This window comes from Protopterus annectens, chromosome 9.part0 (genome assembly GCF_019279795.1).
Source record: "Protopterus annectens isolate FY-2018-M chromosome 9.part0, PAN1.0, whole genome shotgun sequence".
NCBI lineage: Eukaryota > Metazoa > Chordata > Ceratodontiformes > Protopteridae > Protopterus > Protopterus annectens.
In genome coordinates, this window is record NC_056743.1 from 910576511 (window position 1) to 910597026 (window position 20516).

Consider the following 20516-nt stretch of genomic DNA (forward strand, 5'->3'; position numbering starts at 1 on the left):
ACTTAACTTCCTGCATTATCAGTGTGTGTACATTCAAGTATCTGTGTTGTAAGAAAGAGTGTACTCATGGAAATGGTTGTATTTGAGCATCTGTGTAACAAAAATGTGTATATTAAGTACCAGTGTTACAAGAAAGAGAATATGTTTATATGAATGCCTGTGTTACAAGAATGTGTGCACTTAATTTCCTGTGTTGCAAGAATGTGATTACTCTTGAGAATGTGTATAGTCAAACACCTGTGTTATAATGAGTGATCCAAGTACCGGTGCCACAAGAATGTGTATATTCAACTTTCTCTGTTACAAGAGTGTGTGTATTCAAGTACCTGTGCTATGAGAATGTGAGTAGATGGGTATCTGTATTATGAGAGTGTATTTATTCAATTATTTGTGTTATATATATACTGTATACTCAAGTACCAAGTACTTGTGTTATGAGAATGTGCGTACTCAAGTACCAGTGTTACAAGAATTTGAGTGCACAGGCATCAGTACTGTGAGAGTGCATTTACTCAAGTATATGTGTGTCAAGAATGTGTTTACTCAAGTACCTATGTTATGAGAATGTGTACTAAAGCACCTGTGTTATGAAAATATGGGTACTCACAAGAATGTGTGTGCTCATGTATCTGTGTTACGAGAATTTGTGCATTCACAAGAATATGTCTGTACTCAAGTACATGTGCTATGAGAATGAGGGTGCTCAGGAAAATGTGTGTACTCAAGTATCTAAGTTATGAAAAAGTATGTACTCATGAAAAGAGTACACAAGTGTCTGTGTTACAAGAATGTGTGTACTCACATGAGAATGTCTGTACTCCAGTACCTGTGTTACAAGAACCCATGCACTCATGAGAATGTGTGCACTCAAGTACCTGTGTTACAAGGATGTGTGTACTCCAGTACCTGTGTTACAAGAATGCGTGTATTCATGGGAATGTGTGTATTCAGGTATCTGTGTTACAAGAATGTGTGTACTCACATGAGAATGTGTGTACTCCAGTACCAATGTTACAAGTATATGAGTTCTCATGGAATGTGTGTACTCAAGTATCTGTGTTACAAGAATGTGTATATTTAAGTACCTGTGTTACAATAATGTATTTACTGATGATAATGTGTCTGTACTCAAGTACCTGTGTTATAAGAAAGGATGTACTCAAGAACCTGTGTCATAAGAATGTGTATACTGAAGTACCTATGTTATGTGAATGTGTTTACTCAAGTACCGGTGTTATGTGAATTCCTTTTTCCATATATCTGTGGTATGAATGTGTGCACTCAAGTACATGTGTTATGAGAATGTACGTATGCAAGTACCTGTGTTTATGAGAGTGTGTGCACTCACAAGAATGTGGATACTGGATTACCTGTGTTGCAAGAATGAAGGAGCTCATGAGAATGTGCATACTCAAGTATCTATGCTACAAGAAAGCATGTACTCCTGAGAATAAAATACTCAAGTACCTGCATTATAAGACTGTCAACTACACTGACATGATTGTGTGAACTCAAGTACTTGTGTTATGGGAATGTGTATACTCATGAGAATGTATATACTCAATACTTGTGTTACAAGAATGTTTGTAGTTAAGTACCTGTGTTGTAAGAATGTGTGAACTCATGAGAATGTGTATATTCATGTACCTGCTTTACAAACATGCATGTACTCTTGAGAATGTGTGAACTCAATTATCTGTTTTACAAGAATGAGAGTACTAACGAGAATGTTGAGGCAGAAGTACCTGTACTACAAAAATGAAAGTACCCACAAGAGTGTGTGTACTCACATACCTGTGTTACAGGAATGAGTACAATCATGGGAAATGTGTGATTTCAAGGAACTGTGTTACGAGAATGAGGATACTAATAATAATGTGTGCAATGAAGTACCTGTGTTACAAGAATTCATGTACTCAAGTACTTGTGTTGCAAGAATGCATGCACTCATGAGAATGTGTGTACTCAAGGATCTGTGTTACAAGAATGTGAAGTATCTGTGTTACAAGAATGCATGTACTCAGTTACTTCTGTTGCAAGAATGCATGCACTCATGAGAATGTGTGTACTCAAAGATCTGTGTTACAAGAATGTGAAGTACCTGTGTTACAAGAATGCATGTACTCAAGCTGCCAGTTATTTGCCTTTGTAGATAAACATTTGTGACATGAACTTGGATGTTTTGAGGCTATTTAGTGAATCCATTAAGTATTCAACCTTACCAAATCTCATTGAAGACTTTTCCCCCACCCCTAATTTTTGTGCAATCAACAAATAGACCTATCATGTTCTCTTGTCTTATATATACATTGAATGCAGGGATGTAACTAGGACAGATCAAAGTGGGTGGCTACCCTGTGTGCAAGTTGTCGGGGGCAAGGGTGCAATTGGCAGGTCTCAATGGTGCTAGAGTACAGTAGAGGCATTGATAAATGAATGCTGATACTGCATTTGCAGCTCATCTGAAGCACTGAAGTATTTAATGCAAGATAAGTTTGTTGTAGTGACTGTAGCGTGCTGTTTGTTGCATGTTGCAGTTTAGCAAACAGCTTCTTATAGTTTCAGGAGTTGGGAAGAGCTTTTTCTTTTTTTGCTCTTTAACTTTGAGAAGAGCTTTTTTTATTACCAACTTAGAGCTGATGGAGTGTCAATTTGTGGATCTGCATGGGGCACCAGGTGAGCTAGTTAGCACCATACTATCTCACTGGTTTTCATTTTATCACTAGAAAACTGTACCAATAACTTCTCTGTATTATGGTTTGGTTAGCAATAACATGCTTTTGTTTGCTTTGCCCTTCTTGTTTTAATGAATTCTCATGACCCTCACTTTTAAGTACTTCCTTAAACACTATTGTTCAGTCCTGGCCACCTGCTGTAGTTCTTCCTTTTCAGGTGGTTTAACTGATTCTTGCTGCTCCTTATACACTTGCTCCCCTTACCATATGTCTTCTAATGTAATGATTGAGCACAGACAAGCATTTCAGGAGCATTTGCTGTCTCAGCTTGTTGATTTTGTGCTGGATAATGGCTAGGGGTACCAGATGAACCTCTTTTCACAGGAAAGTACTAATTTGGGCAGTTTTGTTCTGCAAAAAATATGAAAAATGACAGATGTTTTAATATTTTAGGATTGCAAAAATGTTCATGTAGACATTGCATTAAACTCTGTCCAAAATAACTCAACTACAGAGACAACTACAATTCTATAACAGAGGCTCAATTTAGGTAATTAAGAAAAATGTGGTCTTCTGTATTATTTGATGATGTCATATGTCCTGCAAAATTTGATGCTTCAATAAAACACAGCCCCAGTCTGGACATCTAAAAGGTGGCAGCTGTATGGCCTTTGCATTCTGCTAGTAATAACTGAGTATCTTTCTCAGCAATTCCTGCATTGTTCCACTGTCTTGACAGTTATTATGGTATGTGATGTCTATAGATACCTGTGTTTACATGACATTTCATTCCCGTTTTCCACTACATCATTATGCAGAACCTTTTTCAATGAAGCTTCTTTTGGTTTAAAGGTATTCATTCTCAAGCTTGAATATATCAAATTAAATGAATTTCTGTATAACACCATCATTAATATTATGTCTCCTGTGTATGCAATATGTTTTAAATGAGTAATAGTGTATTCTTCATGGACAGAATGAACAATGTTCTTCTTAACTGGTGGCACACTAGAGGTATGCATGCATACATGTTTGTGTGTTGGGGTGGAGGAACATAAAAGAACAGGGGACTTATTTTAGTGTATTACCAGGACCCAAATCACTTTGATCTTTTTACTTTGTGAATTTTTAGACAACGCAATTGAAAAAGTTCAATACAAACATACTGCATATGTGTGAAGGAGAATACCATGGAAGGGTACAGGAAGAGCAGAGACAAATATAAGCTTTCATCTCCCTAATGGGAATTAGTACAATACAGCAATGTTGTTAATGAAAAAAGAAACTGCTACAATCGCAAGGTGTTATATGAGACTGAATGATAACAAAACTAAAACACAGAATGTGAAAATATGGAAAAGTCTTCCAGAAGAAGCAGTAGAAGTAAATGAGGGAAGTCTAAACTGTATATGTCAAAAATAAGGGCATGCAGCTATTCAAAATGGAGTTACAAATGTGTATACAGAAGATGTCTATTATTTTCAATAGCTGGAGAAAAGGAAATATTGGATGGGCATGCTAGAACTTATCTGATGTTCAATTATGTTTTCGGTATCACTTTAAAATGTACTATCTACCTTATTAACCCCTAAAATGCAACTTAGAATCTAGTGAGGAATGTCAGTGATAAAATACAACTTGTACTGTAAACCATATGCAGTACATCAGCTGGTTCTTAGAACAGCAGTTTAAGCCATGTGTCTATTGCAGACCTAAGTGTCATGTGTTGGCAGGGCAGGTCCATTGGCCAGAAGATACTGCAGCTCATTATATGACCTGTGATCCGAGTCTGTCATAGGTTCATAGGTTCATAGGTTCATACTAGGCTATCTGCCCGAGGGCATTTACAAGCCTAGCCCATCGTTTTGTGGCTTACGCCACCCCTTTAGTATGGGGAACTATACCCAGTATTTTGCTGTGCCTCTGTCGAGCAGTGACACTGAGGTAATCCCTGGGGTATATCTGCGATCTCCCATCCATTGGCCAAGATTTCTCTTGAACAAGGCCAGCGAGGTGCTCTGCCTCACATATACCGGGATTTTGTTCCACAGCATAGGGAGTCTTTGGGTGATGAATCTATCCCTCCAGCACGTCCTATTAATAGCCGTGTCGAGGTTTAAGTCTCCCGCCCTTGTGGCTCTGACGGATCTAGATTTTTTTGAGGTGAAGCATATTCATCAAATCTGGGTTTGGCATGGCCTTGTATGTTAGGCAAAGGTCATCTCTGAGCAAGCGGTAAGCGACTGAATAGAGCTGGAGTTCTTTCAGTCGGGCAGCATAGGACAGATTTTTGAGACCCTTTATCCTTTTGGTGAGGAACTTTTGTGGCCTCTCCAGCTGCTGCAAGTGTCGGGTCAGATACATTCCGAATGGGGCATTGTACTCAATCATTGGTCTGATGAGTGATGAGTATAGGAAGACTATGACCTCCCTTGATCTAGATGAGAATCCCTTCATGATAAGGTGGGCAATGTAGAAGGTCTTCCTAACTACTTTAGCTACATGGGTGTCGAATGACAGACTACTATCAACCTGGGTCCCCAGGTCCCTGATAACTTCTTCTGTGCTCAGTGGATTGCCACCTATTTGGTAGCTAGGGGTAACCTTGTTTTTCGAAGAGTATGACTATGCATTTTTTGGCATTTAACTTTAGGCCATGGCTCTGGCACCAGTTATCCGTTTCTGTGAGACCCTTCTGAAGGATATCTGTGTCATATGTGTTTTCTACTATGGCCCAGTTTGCAGTCATCTGCAAACTTTGTCAGCCATAACCCTCCTGTGTTTGCTTGTACTTCGGAAAAGTAGATGCCAAACAAGAGTGGGCCCAGGACTGAGCCCTGTGGGACACCACTTGTGACAGGCTTTGAGTCTGACATGGCGCCAGCAACTCTGACCCTGTGGGTTCTGTCACTCAGCCAGTTTGCAACCCATCTTGTGATGTATGGGTTAACATTTAAGCTGATGAGTTTTTCAATGATACCCGAGTGGGGTATTGTAGCGAAGGCCTTCGCCAGATCGAGGTAGGCTGTATGGACTGCCTTTCCCTCATCAATGGCTTTGGTGACTGTGTCGAAAAAGTCAACCAAGTTTAAAAGGCATGATCTGCCTTTGACAAAGCCAAACTGGGTTGGATCCAAAGTCTGCAAATTCCCTATGTCTTTGTTTATGAGGTCCATTATGATCCTCTCCATGGCTTTGCAGATAAGGCTTGTCAAGCTAATGGGCCGGTAATTTCCAGGGTCAGTGGAGGCACCGCCTTTGTGAAGTGGGACCACAGTTGCAGTGCGCCACTCCCTGGGTACGTATCCAGAGGTAAGACTATGATTAAACAGCTGTCCTAGCTGTGGGTTTAATTCCTCGTTGAGTTCATGGAGCACGCAGCCGGGGACACCATCAGGTCCCATGGATGCTGTGTTTTTTGCTTTGGAGAGAGCAGTTCTCACTTGGGCATTAGAGATGTTTGGGGGGCTGCAATCGTTTGGTATAGATATCTCTCCTTTTGGGGGGGGGAGTTTGCACTGAACCTGTCAGCCAGTATGTTGGCAATGTCTGTAGGATCAGTAATCTTCACATCATTTTGAACTAGTTCTGAGCATATCTGGGAGTTTCCTCCCAGGTTTCTAACATAGCTAAAGAAGGCCTTATGATTGTCTTTTGAGTCTTTAGCTATTTTTCTCTCAAAATTTGCTTTGGATGATTTTATGAGAGCTCTTAGTTTTTTACTTATAGTGATCAAGGGTGTCTTACCTTTTAAGGATTTTGCTCTATCTTGTAGTAGCTTCCTCCTTTTGTTGTAGAGTTTGTTTATGGCTGGGGTCCACCAGACTGGTCGCTTGCCTTTGGTACAAAGAGTTTTTGTTTTGCTTGGGATTGTCTTATCCATGCAGTCCTGCAGGTGCTGGTAGAAGGCATTTGTAAGTGATTCAGCGGCTTGAGTACTGTTTTCCGCTCGGGGCCTTAAAGGAGACCACACTAGTCTTTAGAAGTGTGAAGTCGGCTTTCGAGAAGTTCTTTACTGTGGTCTTTTTTATTTCAGGTGGGGGTGGGATGAGGACCTCTAGCGAGATTAGTTTGTGATCTGATCTCACCAGTAAGGGGTATACTTCCGGTGTTGAACATTGTGCTCCCGTGTTCGTGATGATGAGATCAAGTATGTTTTCTCCTCTTGTGGGGATGGTGACTAGTTGTTCCATGGCATTTGAGTTTATGAATTCCAGGAACTTTTGGGCTAGGGTGTTTGGGCTTGAGTAGTGTTCCCAGTCTATATTAGGGTAATTGAAGTCACCTAGTATGATGGTGTTTGGTGATACATTTATCCCCTCTAGTGTTTTCAGGAAGGCCATGTGAGGTTCCTGAGTTTGTGAGGGTGGCCTGTAACATGCTACAATTTGCAGCGCAGTCTTGCCTATGGTTAATTGCACCTGGATGGTCTCCAATGCATCGTGCATTGCCACCAGTCTTGAGGTGTGGGTGTCCTTAATAAATATGGATACCCCCCCTCCTTTCTTGGTATTGTCCGGATTTTGGGGCCGGAATGCATGATATGAGGTAAAACCTGATAGTGCTGGGGTGCTCTCAGGAGCCTTGAACCAGGTTTCTGTCACAGCACAGACATCGATGTTCTCCATACTGAGCAGGGCCTCGAGTGAGTGCATTTTGAGATTTAGACTTCTGGCATTGAGCAGCATTACCCTTAGTTTTTTTCCTTTTTTGTGTTCTAGGGTGGTAGGTTTAGAATTTGAGCCTTGCCTAAAAAAGGCACTATGGAGGTGGCAAGAGCCTTTGCCAATATCCAGAATCCCTGGGGTGACAGGTGCAAGCCATCCCTTGCGAAGCAGCGTGGTTTGTCCAGCATGTCATCCCAGGCAGACAGACATTGGATCCCCTTTGAATGACACCAGAGTTTAAGCCAATTGTTAAAGCTGATCATCTTATCTCTGTATTGTGGCATCATTCTTGGTGAAGGTAGGATACTGCTCAAGGTCAGGGTCATACCTGCCTGGGCTACATAATCAGAGAGCTCCTCAATGTCTCTTTTCATGTAGTCCAAGGAGGTACGTCTCAGGTCGTTTACACCAGCGTGGACAATGACTGAGTCGTATTTGTACCTGCTGTTGAGAGACCTGAGTGCTTGCGTTATGTGGTGGATTCTAGCGCCCGACAGGCAGCTTACTGTGACCTTCTCCTTAATCAGTCTGGTGAGCGGGACGTCAGTGTGTCTGACTATGGAGTCACCAATGACTAGTGTGTCTGGCATTGTGTTTGGCCTTAAGGGCTGTGACTGTTTGACACTCTGACTGTGAGGTCTATGTGTTGCAGGTGTTGTGTTCTGAGGTGGTGGTTGTTTGGGTGTCTGCTTTGGTAGATTTTTGATCAGAGCCTCCGAGTATGTCTTTGTGTGTTTATGTGTATGATTTGAGGTTGTGATGGTACTATGTGAGACTGGGTCTATAGTGTGTGTGGTAACCTTCTCCTCCTGACTGGTCTTGCCAGTCCTATGTTGAGAGAGCTCATCCTCCAGTTTGGCCGTATAGTTGCATCTCTCACATGTATTTGTGTTTTGTGGGAGGAGGAGAGGGTTGTCTGTGTACATGAGGCAATTGTAACATTGCCTCAATATTCCCAGGTTCACCAGCTGAGCAGGAGAGGACACTAGCAACTGATCCCTCGACATGCTAGAAGGAATAGACAAAAAAACTTTAAAAGAGATTCCGGGGGACTTGGGTGACCGAGAAATGGGGGTTTGCCTTTTTGGGGTACTATCTATGACAAGAGTGCTGTATCAAGGTGATAAGTACTGTAGGAGCAAGTGCTAGGTTTAACAGATAGAGAATAGTCTACTTGGAGTCAAGTAGAGATGATCTTTTTAGTTAGCAAACCTACCAGCTGCCTGATGGCTTGAGGTCACTAGCCTTCAGCTGCCACTGACTTACTTTCTCACCCTGGGAGAGGGGAAGGGTTTAAGCTCTTGCAGAACTGAGGCCAGGTAGAAGCCTAGTGTTAGAAAAATATGTATTTGGATATGTGTGAAATACTAGTTTAAAAACAAAGTAGTATGTAATGCATTTTATTCTATTAATCATATAACAGAAAGGATTAATTCATGTGTAAATGTAAGTAATTTTGAAACTGCAGTGTGGCTTGAAGCAAACTGACCTCCGACCCTGGCAGTTGCTAGCTTAGCAAGCTTAATGTTTATGCTTTTCACAAGTGATTATCTGCTGGGTCAGGAAATTAAATATGTGAAATAATGAAATCTTCTGCACTTTCCTGCTGGGATGATTTGGCCTTGTATATGTGTTACTAAGATAGCATGCAGCTGGTGGGAAAGTGTAACAGTGAACAAAGATGTGTATTAGAAGATTGAATCTGCTATTGTATTCAAACTGATGTGAAACCTTGAAGAAGTAACTTTACAGAAAGACATTATGTCTGACCAGGTGGATAGCAAGGCCGTATTGTTACCAGAGGAAAACTTTTTTAAAATATACAGCATCAGCAGTTTTTATGAATAGAGGACTGTAAGCTAAAGTGATGTAGATGCCCTGTGACATACCACGTCAGTAAGGTGGGCACAACTTGAATGTAAAGACTATAAAGACTTTGTACTTCCTATTTCATGTTAGACAAAATTCTGTACTTGCATGTTTTTTGCCTCCTGGTGTACACTAGTAAACTTTTGAACCTGAACCTCCTGTGTATTGAATTCTTGATTTTATTTAACAGTTTGGTCCTTCTTAGCTGGAAATCCCTCGGACAGCTGCAGATCAGAGTCTACCGGTGGTCAAATATTGCGCAGGAGAAGTTACTGAAATGGTTCTTCTTGAGTGAAAAGACCTCCGACTGAATTGTCGTTTAAAGAGGCTGGCCACTTTCTGATCTGTGGCCGAAGAGCGGATCCTGGACGACTCAATACCGGAGGCTCAGGTAGGAAGATTTTGCCTTTTTTCTGTTTTAGATCAGGGACTAGGTTACAGTAAATATTGTTGTCAAGATCTGTTATGCAGATCAGGGACAAAAGGAAGTACTGTATATTTGGTCATAGATCAGGGTAACAGAATAAGGTAGGCAGTTATTCTAGATAAACTGTGAAAAGGAACTGAAAACTTGATATCACGTGATAAGAAGGGTTACATAACATTTTCTTTTACCATGGGAAATCAGTGCACTAAAACATCGCGAGATCCACCCCTAACCGAAGACGCAAAATACATGCAATCACAACGTTCTGATAAAGTTAGGTATTATACGAAATGGGTTAACAAATATGAATTTGACGGTAAACTAGATAAAACTTCACTAGTTAAACTCCTTAAGCAACTTAAATCTGATGCGGGAGGTCAGGCAAAGAAACAACGCCAATTAGACATTCCTCAGGCACACAGGTGGATTGAGGAAGCAAATCGTAGAGAACAGAAGATTACAAATTCAAAAACATTATTCTTAGACAAAGAAGATAATAACTTAGTAATAGCAACAGCTCCTCCTCCTCCCTTGCCCCCTCCTTTACCCTTTTCGGGATATGAAGCGAGTGGACAGGCTGGTCCGCCTCCGCGTTATCCTGAAGTAACAGCAAGACCACGACCGTTTGTTAGAGATCCTATTGAAACTAGGTCCCGAGCATGTAAAATACGTAGGGACACAGAATCATATCAAATAGAGAGAAACCTACAGGATGAGAGTGATGAAGAAATATGCCCACTTATAGAGGTCCCAAATCCTCAGGCAGGACAGGAAGGGCAGGACCCAACACTCTTAGTATATAGACCATGGACACCGGAGGATATCCGGAAAGCTACTGAGGGAATCCCCCATCCAAAAGTTAATTTTACGAAATTTTTAGAAGACCTACAAGGTATGAGGTTGAGTTACCACTTGAATGGGGAAGAAGTAGAGAAAGTAGTAAGACAAATTATAGGTCCAGATTGGCACATGATTTGTGGCACCTGGAATCCTCATAATGCAGAGCTAAAACCACTCCCACATAGTGACGCAGAATTAGACAACAGAGTGAAAGGTCTTACAGACCGAATCTCTGAGAAATGGAAACCTAGAGCAGACTGGACTTGCATTAATCAATGCATACAACAGGAAAATGAGACAATAGATGGGTATTATGCTAGATTATTGGAATGTTTTAATAATCATAGCGGCATGACGGTTCCTGAAAACCAAACTAATGATTCCCCGTATGAACAACAATTAAAGAATGCATTTTTGAAAGGTTGCATTGCACCTATCAGTAGCTTCATTACGAAGCATATGATAGACCATCGAACAGGTAGGCTACAAGCCTTACTTGAATATGCTAGACATGCTGAAAGACATTTTAATAGTAAAAAGAAAAAGAAGGCGCAAGTCTTCACTGCTGAAGATGGAGCTGAAGTATTTGTGTTACAGTCAGGTAAAAAGGGCAAGAAGAATGCTCAGGGAAACAAACAGTCTGACAAACGATCAGAAGATTTTGAAGAGAGGAAAAAGAGAGGTGAATGCTTTAAGTGCGGGAAAAAGGTACATCTAGCAAGGGATTGTAAACAAAACAAAAAGGTAATTACAGAAGATAAGGGAGATGAGGACTGACTATATGATAGTGAAGACACATTATGTAGAAATCAGAAATCATCCGGAGAAGTTAATAAACAGAAAACAAATATAAATGTGATAGAAGGAATAGAGGAAGTGCAAGTAGATATGGGGGGTGAAGAAAGTGAAATTTTAGATTTAGCATTATTGAGCCTGGAGCTCTACTTAGCAGATACGAAACCAGAAGTTACACTTCTGGTGAAGGGAAGGGAAGTCAAATTCCTGTGTGACTCAGGAGTGTCACGGACCCTGATACACCCCTCCAAGTTACCAGAACATTCTGAATCACCTGATTATATACTGGTAAAAGCCGCAAATGGACAGCTATACAGGGAACCACTTTCCCATGATATAGCAACAACTGACCCTGTTTCAGGTATGACCCAAAGAAGTAAAATTGTTGTTTCTGCAAAGTGTCCAGTGAACCTGTTAGGCAGGGACCTTATGCAGATATTTGGCATAGCAGTAGTTCCAACTGTACAAGGTATGGAAGCACAGAGGCAAATGGATACCTTTGTGGTACGATCGGAGGGTGAAACTTTTTACTGGTACAGCCAGGACCTAGTCACGACTGGTCCAGGGGCAGTAACCGAGGAACTGATGAACGTAGCCATCAGTAAAGCCCCGTCCCTCGACATGGATCGACAGCATTTGTTACACTGCACTCTATACTATTGTACTACACCAGGACCTGATAGAGAGTATGAGCAGGAATTGTTCAGAAATCGTGCAACTAGATTGGTTTTACGTACTTTGTATTGGGATACTGAGGGGAACAGTGTAGTTAGCTGTTCATTACCTCAAGAATTCCTTGCATTATATAGATCAAATCGGTTGCCACATGTCAGCTTGACAAAGAACAAAAATGTAAAATGGGCAGACTTAGGAGAAAAGGTGACAAGATGGGGGAAACAGACTGATTTAGAACTGTCAGAACAAGGGATACAGAGACAGAAACTGAACTGGTTGACATAGACACATCCAGCTGTACACTTGCGATCTAGCAAGGACAGCTGATTAGCATTTTTATTAGAAGAAGAAGAAAAAGCCTTATGTGAAATTCCAACGACTCTTTGGTCAACAGGCAAGTCAGATGTAGGACTTATTCGAACAGCAGGACCAGTTGTAATTACACCAAAATCAGCATTTAGACCACAGAAAAGACAATACCCTTTGAGAAAAGATGCAGAAATAGGAATCAAGCCTATAATAGCAGCATTACTCAAAGAAGGAGTACTGGTAGAATCTCCTGATTCACTGAATACCAAAATCCAGAGCAAAGGAGAAAAGCGAACCAGTTCAACTGTAGCTCACTGCCAAATTTATTCAAAATAAAAGACAAAAAACATATGAGATCAAGCGCTTTTGCCTCTCCTGATTCACCATGTAATACACCCCTATTTCCTGTTAAAAAAGCAAAGGGGAATGGTGGATGGTTCAAGATTTACAAGCTGTAAATAATGCAGTGATACCCAGAGCACCCACGGTGCCAGACCCACATACTTTGTTAAACGATTTGAAACTGCAACAAAAATATTTTTCTGTGGTAGATATCAGTAATGCTTTCTTTTCAATACCTATACATCCTGACAGTCAATACTGTTTTGCATTTACATTTCAGGGTAAAAGGTATACCTATACTCGACTACCACAGGGATATTGTGAGAGCCCAACAATATTTGCACAAGAAATGGCTAGCAACCTGGCAGGGTTTACACCATCGAGAGGTAGTCAAATTCTACTTTACGTAGATGACATCCTGCTAACAGCCCCCACCCAGCAACAATGCAGGGAAGATACTGTAGCGTTATTGAAATTTTTAGCGGAACAAGGACACAAAGTAAACAAAAGTAAGTTACAACTTTGGAAAAAGCAAGTTAGATACCTAGGATATGTAATATCCAATGAGGGTAGAATATTAGATGAGGAAAGAAAAACAGCAATTTTGCAAGCACCCAAGCCAGCAACCAAGAAGGGAATGATGTCCTTCTTGGGAACAACTAATTTCTGTCGGAGCTGGATACCAAATTATGCTTTGGAATCTGCTCCGCTAACTGACTTAATATATAAGACACCAATGGCAGCACAAGATATTTTACAATGGACACCTAAAGCAGAAATGGCTTTCTGCAGGTTGAAGCAGTTCATAGCTTCTTCATTAGTTTTAGGACTCCCAAATTATCACAAACGGTTCTTTCAGACCGTAGATTGCAAGCAAGGATATATGACATCAGTGCTGACGCAACAACATGGGGATAAGCAACGCCCCATAGCCTACTATTCATCGCAGTTAGACCCAGTGGCACGATCTTTGCCTCACTGTGTACAAGCAGTAGTTGCAGCTGCAATGGCAGTACAGGCTTCGGCCTCAGTGGTGTTATTCCACCCTCTCACATTGAGAGTGCCTCATGCAGTCGCAATAATTTTACTGCAAGAAAAAGTAGCATATCTCTCTCCTGCTAGACATCTTTCATGTATGACTATACTGCTGAGCCAACCTCATATGACAATTGAACGATGTACAACATTAAATCCATCAACATTACTTCCAACTCCTGGGGATGGCACACCGCACAGCTGCCTGCAGGAAATTGAACAATTAACCTTGCCTAGACAAGATCTTACAGATATGCCCTTGGATGATGCCAAGGTGACATATTACATGGACGGCTCATGCAGAAGGGGTCCTACAGGAAAGAATCTAGTGGGGTATGCAGTAGTTACAGACACTGAAATTCTAGAAGCTCAATCCTTACCACATAACTTATCTGCACAGGCAGCAGAATTGATAGCTTTGACATGAGTATGTACTTTAGCAAAAGACAAATGTATAAACATATATACTGACAGTCAGTATGCTTTTTCTACAGTACATGTATTTGCGCAACAATGGAAAAATAGAGGAATGATAACATCTAGTGGAAAACCAATTAATCATGCGCAATTCATTTTGAAATTATTAGAATCTATTCAGTTACCTACCAAAGTAGCTATTTGTAAATGTGTAGCTCATACAAAACAGCAGGATAAGATTTCAAAAGGAAATACAAGAGCTGATGTAGCTGCAAAGCAAGCAGCCTCAGACTCAGAAACCTTACTTTTGAATGAGGAATTACAACCCTCTGAGATTTTAGATTTAGACATGTTAAAAATAATGCAAACGCTTACTACAAAAGCAGAGAAACAAAAATGGGAAAAACAAGGTGCAATTCTTGAAAACGGACTGTACATTTCCAAAGAGAGGAAACCAATATTGCCGTCTAATTTATTTAGATATGCGGCTTTGTTGAGCCATGGGCAGTGCCATGTTTCAACAGGGGGGATGGTACAGTTAGTAAACCGAATATTCCAAACATATGGATTCACAAACTACACAAAAAAATTTTTTGCAGCTTGTCATGCTTGTAACAAGCATCATGCACAAGGGGCATTTAAACCCAAGCAAGGAAGTTTTCCTATTCCACCGTATCCGTTCCATACTATTTGTATGGATTTCATAGAATTAAATAAGTGTGAGGGAAAAAAAGTTTTGTTTAGTCATTGTAGATATGTTTTCTAAATGGGTAGAAGCTTTTCCAACCAAAAATCTGGATGCAGCAACAGTGGCGAAAGCCCTGATAAAAGAAATAATCCCTAGATTTGGCATTCCGGAAAGGATTTATAGTGACAACGGCACACATTTTGTGAACCAGACAATTCAACAACTTGGGAGATTTTTTGGTATCTCCTTGAAAAACCATTGTGCCTACCACTCACAGTTAGCAGGACTGGTGGAAAGGTACAATGGTACCCTTAAGAGTAAACTTAGGAAGTTAGTTGAAGAGACCCAGAAGAATTGGATATACTGTCTGCCTTTAGCACTGCTGAGTATGAGAACAGTTCCAAATGTGAAGGGTTTGACTCCCTTTGAAATGATTTTTGGGAGAGCATATTATGTGCCTCAGTGGAAAGCTCTCATGCCTGCAGAACAAAAGGCCAACAGTTCATTAGCTAGTTATATGAGGAAACTGTTAACAAATAAATCTGTTTTGCAGTTTAACTCTTTTTCAGATAAGGAACAGACCAGACCGGTGGAAGCAGTTTTGGCCCCCGGGACGTGGGTGTGGCTGAAAGTGACGAAAAGGAAGAACTGGGTGAGTCCAAAGTGGGAGGGGCCATACCAGGTACTGTTGGCAACGCCTACTGCAGTCAGAGTGGCTGAGAGGACGTCCTGGGTTCATTTGACACACTGCAAACCGGTAAAGAACTTTCAACTTGATAAAAACTTTGTGACTGATATACAAGAAGGGCAAGATGGCCAAAAACAAAGCGAATAGAAATTTAGATCAACCCCAGAGATGTTGCATAATCATTTTGCTAAGTATACATTTATTGGCTATAATTGTGACAATTTTCCTCTTGTTGTGGTTTTTTCTTCACTCAACCACACACGTGAAAGTGGGAAGGTGTGACGAAACATCTATAGACTGGCATCCAAATTTTAACACATACCTAGCCATGAAGCGTGTATATGCAGAGACTATGAAGATTTCAAATTGCTGGGTTTGTACAGCTATACCAACAGCATATGGAGGACTGATAATGTCCGCTGTCCCTTTGGGGATAAATGAGACTTGGGAGAATTTACTCTTTGATACAGGAACTGTGAGATCACAGGACAAAATAGCTTTATTTTTACCTGTCACACAAAAAGGAATTGTATGTTTTTACAAAAATGATACTCTCCAGGTGGGCTGGAGCAATTGTAATATAACCATATCTTATCGGTGTTATATTAAGAATAGTAATGGCAATATTCTTTGCGATACTAATTATGACTCATATTTGATCTCACTGAAAACAACCATGAATGACATTCGCAAGAATCCTGTTTTTAAACAATTGTCAGTTATAGATCAGAAAATGTTTCATGCAGGGTTAATGCGTATTAGTACTAAAGTAGAAAACTGTTATTTCATTTGTGGGAAAAAGGCATATAAATGGTTACCTGAGAATTGGTCCGGCAGTTGTTTTTTGGGTTATCTGGTTCCGGCAATAAGACATACTGCAGAATTACCTTTGGGTAAGATACGAAACATGAGAAAAGTAGCTGGGAAACCTAGAGGTCCAGTCGAGAAACCTGTAAATCCAGTTGGGCGGATCGAAGCTGCCTGAAAAGACCATAATAACGTGAAAGATAAAAGTAAACTGACTCATATGGACTTGAGTGACAGTGTTATATCTTGGGCAGGAATATTCCCAGCATATGGAGCAGTCAAATCGATCTGGGAGCTGAGGAAGTTGTCGAAACTTCTCGAAGTAATGAGTAATGCAACTTTCTCTGCCCTAGAACTGGTGACTGATGAACTGAATGCAATGAGAACTGTTGTGCTACAAAATCGAATGGCTCTTGACTTCACCCTAGTGGCGAGAGGTGGTACGTGCGCGCTTATCAAAGAAGAATGCTGTGCATACATACCAGGCAATAGGCATGAAATTAACAACCACCTAGAGGTAATTCAGCAAGTATCAGCCATGACTGAACCAGGCCCAAACCCACTGACGAACTTTTTCCAGAATCTATTTGGGGGGTGGGGTTCCATCCTAATGAATATTCTGATTGCCATTTGTGTGGGTATACTCCTAATAGGAGCATGTGTTTGTTGTGGAATTCCCTGCATGAAAAGACTAATCAAAGATTTTATTGATGTATCTGTTACTGAAACTTTGTACCAAGATATTGAAATTGAAAGATTGATCTCAGACGACATTTTTTCTGAAGTATAGATCGAATGACTCACCTATATGAAAATCCTTAGTGGAAGAGGTTGGGAGACGAAATGACATTATACATACTTCAAAATAGAATAAAAAAGTATTAATAGGAGGGAAAATGTTAGAAAAATATGTATTTGGATATGTGTGAAGTACTAGTTTAAAAACAAAGTAGTATGTAATGCATTTTATTCTATTAATCATATAACAGAAAGGATTAATTCATGTGTAATTGTAAGTAATTTTGTAACTGCAGTGTGGCTTGAAGCAAACTGACCTCCGACCCTGGCAGTTGCTAGCTTAGCAAGTTTAATGTTTATGCTTTTCACAAGTGATTATCTGCTGGGTCAGGAAATTAAATATGTGAAATAATGAAACCTTCTGCTCTTTCCTGCTGGGATGATTTGGCCTTGTATATGTGTTACTAAGATAGCATGCAGCTGGTGGGAAAGTGTAACAGTGAACAAAGATGTGTATTAGAAGATTGAATCTGCTATTGTATTCGAACTTATGTGAAACCTTGAAGAAGTAACTTTACAGAAAGACATTATGTCTGACCAGGTGGATAGCAAGGCCGTATTGTTACCAGAGGAAAACTTTTTTAAAATATACAGCATCAGCAGTTTTTATGAATAGAGGACTGTAAGCTAAAGTGATGTAGATGCCCTGTGACATACCACGTCAGTAAGGTGGGCACAACTTGAATGTAAAGACTATAAAGACTTTGTACTTCCTGTTTCATGTTAGACAAAATTCTGTACTTGTACGTTTTTTGCCTCCTGGTGTACACTAGTAAACTTTTGAACCTGAACCTCCTGTGTATTGAATTCTTGATTTTATTTAACACCTAGGTATACTGCCACCAGGAGGCATGCAGTGTAATGTATTCTCCATAGCTACACATATGTACCTGTGTGCATTAGCAAGAACATGCATGTCAGAATCAATTAGGAGAATTTGACAGGGAGAAGAAATACTTCACATCCTCCAGCATCTTATGGATTTTGGTTCCCATATTCCAATGCTTGATAAAAGGTTAATGGGGTCTTTAGATCATGCCAGATATTAAGGTAAGCTGTCAGGGCCCATACATTCCCTAAATGAGGAACTGGAGAGCTCATGTATACCTCACCATGACCATTTATTTTCTCAAGTTTGGTATAAATTGTGAATACAGAGGCAGATTAGGGATTGCCTGTAACAGCTTGAAAGTAAATGTAAAGAAAACAGCACTTTTATTAGGATGAGGGATGCTAGAACTAATCTGAAGTGCACCTTTCAACTGTCCAATATTTTGCCAAATGTCCAGATTTTTGCCTTATAAGATATTTCTCATAAAATGTATGGTTTTCTGGCAAATAACTGAAGTTTGCAGTCACCAAATAATGTCAGATATTTAAGTGTCAGACTTCATATCAGAAAATGCATAATAATGCAAAACCTGTTATTCTAGCAACTTTCTAAGTTTGTAAGAGCAATTTTTAAAATTTGTCCCTGTTTTTCAGCCCTTGCCCCCCAATTATTTTGTCTTTGTTTCTGCATCTTGTGCTATTACATTTAGCAGTATGATATGAACTTTTCATTAAACTTAGCAGAAAATTGCTCATATAAAACACAAAACAAAACTGTGACTACTAGAGTATACACACACTAGTTTATTTCACTGTACTCAGAGTTAACAAATGTTTTTATCCTCTGGCGGCAGCTCAGATTTTATATTACATATAATTTTACCACTCTTTGGTGTTACATAATTAACTCTTCAGCTCCCTTCTTTCTCACGCAATCTCTTTAGTCAACACAACAGCTGTTTACTAATATTATTTATTTATTTATTTGACATTTGTTAACCGGGTTGGTCCAACTGAACCAGAGGCCCATTTTCAGTGGAGACCTGAGGAGAAAAGCTCCAGAGATTTATAAACACAAAAACAAATTTAACATAGTTAATAATTAATTGCAAGACAATTTAAAAAGCAGTAGTAGTGCAATAAAAGATAATTAAGAGGTACAGAAAACAAGATGTGAACAAGATAAGAATACAAATCAAAGCAAGATAGTAGTAGAAATTTCAGCAATGATAACAAAAATGTATATATAATTTTTTTTTTTTTTTATTACTGCTTTCTGATCCATCTTTTTAATACTCAGCTAATGATTCGATATGTTTTGAATACTGGATTTATTTGCGTTTGTTCACTTGCGAAGTAGATTAGCATGTATCCATTTTTAGCTTTTGCACATTTAATTACTGCTTGGGTGTTTCCTTAAACCTAATCTTTGTCACACTGCAAGATACATGCATTGTGAGAGCCAGAAGCATAAAACTGGTTGGCTACTGGCTTCTTTTAAAATGAGCTCAGTCTAATCCCTGATTATGTCAACAAGTATGGGCAAGCTCTCCAGATACAGCATTGCTTTAATAATGATTTTTATACTTGGGTAGCATTGTTTAGTGTTCAATATGTCCAATATTGAGAAAAGCTTGCTTTCTAAATTCTAATTGTTTTTATGAAAAGAGCTTTCAGATCTGTTCACGTCATTATGCACCTCAAAAAATGTAAAAATCGTTGATTTGAAGAAGGCTTGACAAAGTGGCTACATAGCTACTTAATAGATTGCATTTTTCAGTTAAGGGTTGGTCTGACCTTCTCTTATGTGTGTTACATCAACACACTGAAGAAATGAGCCCTAAGCTCTTCACTCTGTTTACTAGCAACCATACTACAGACAGCCCTCAGTTTTAAGCATCTGTGTATGCTGACAGCGTCCTCCTGTTAAAAACGGGAAAATCAGCATGAGAATGCATAAAGAAATTCAAAATCATTTCAGGTTTCTTATGTTTGGCTACAAAATAGAAAACTTTGAACTAAGCTGAAAAAATGTGTAGTGAACACTAGTATTCCAAAGGTCAATACACAGTGACCTTTGGTACTCCAAAATCACAGCGATACTACTGCAATCCAGTTGTTTGACTTAACTGAACTTCCCAGTTGCTGAAACCTTGCAGCATAGAAACCTAGGAGTCTGACTTAATCCTTCCTTCATTTTTAAAGGGCATATGAAAATGAAATAATTACTAGTAAATTACTCAAATAACTTAAAGTTTGCTCTGCAGTGAAAAATCTTCTGACCTTTGAAGGACAGAATCCACAGATGTGTGTCTCCTCATGCATAAGCCTGAATATGCCCATCCAGATTTATGGCATACAGGGATAAAGCCAAAACTATGACCCAGGAAACTGAGTGTGATTAGTAGGCTGGGCACTGGAGGAGCTGGTGGGAGAAGGACTGATGGGGCAGCGCATGTCCACATTTGTCAGTAGAGAGAGGTGACTGTGCATGTCCAGGGTGTACACTTTGTGTTAGATTCCTGGATGGAGAGCATAAGACATGTAGAGGTTGTTTTGATGTGAGGTATTTCCAGCTATCCCAGGAGAAGTAGGACAGTGGATGTGTAATATATGGCAGCATAGCTAGCTGGATTTTTGTCAAGGATTATAT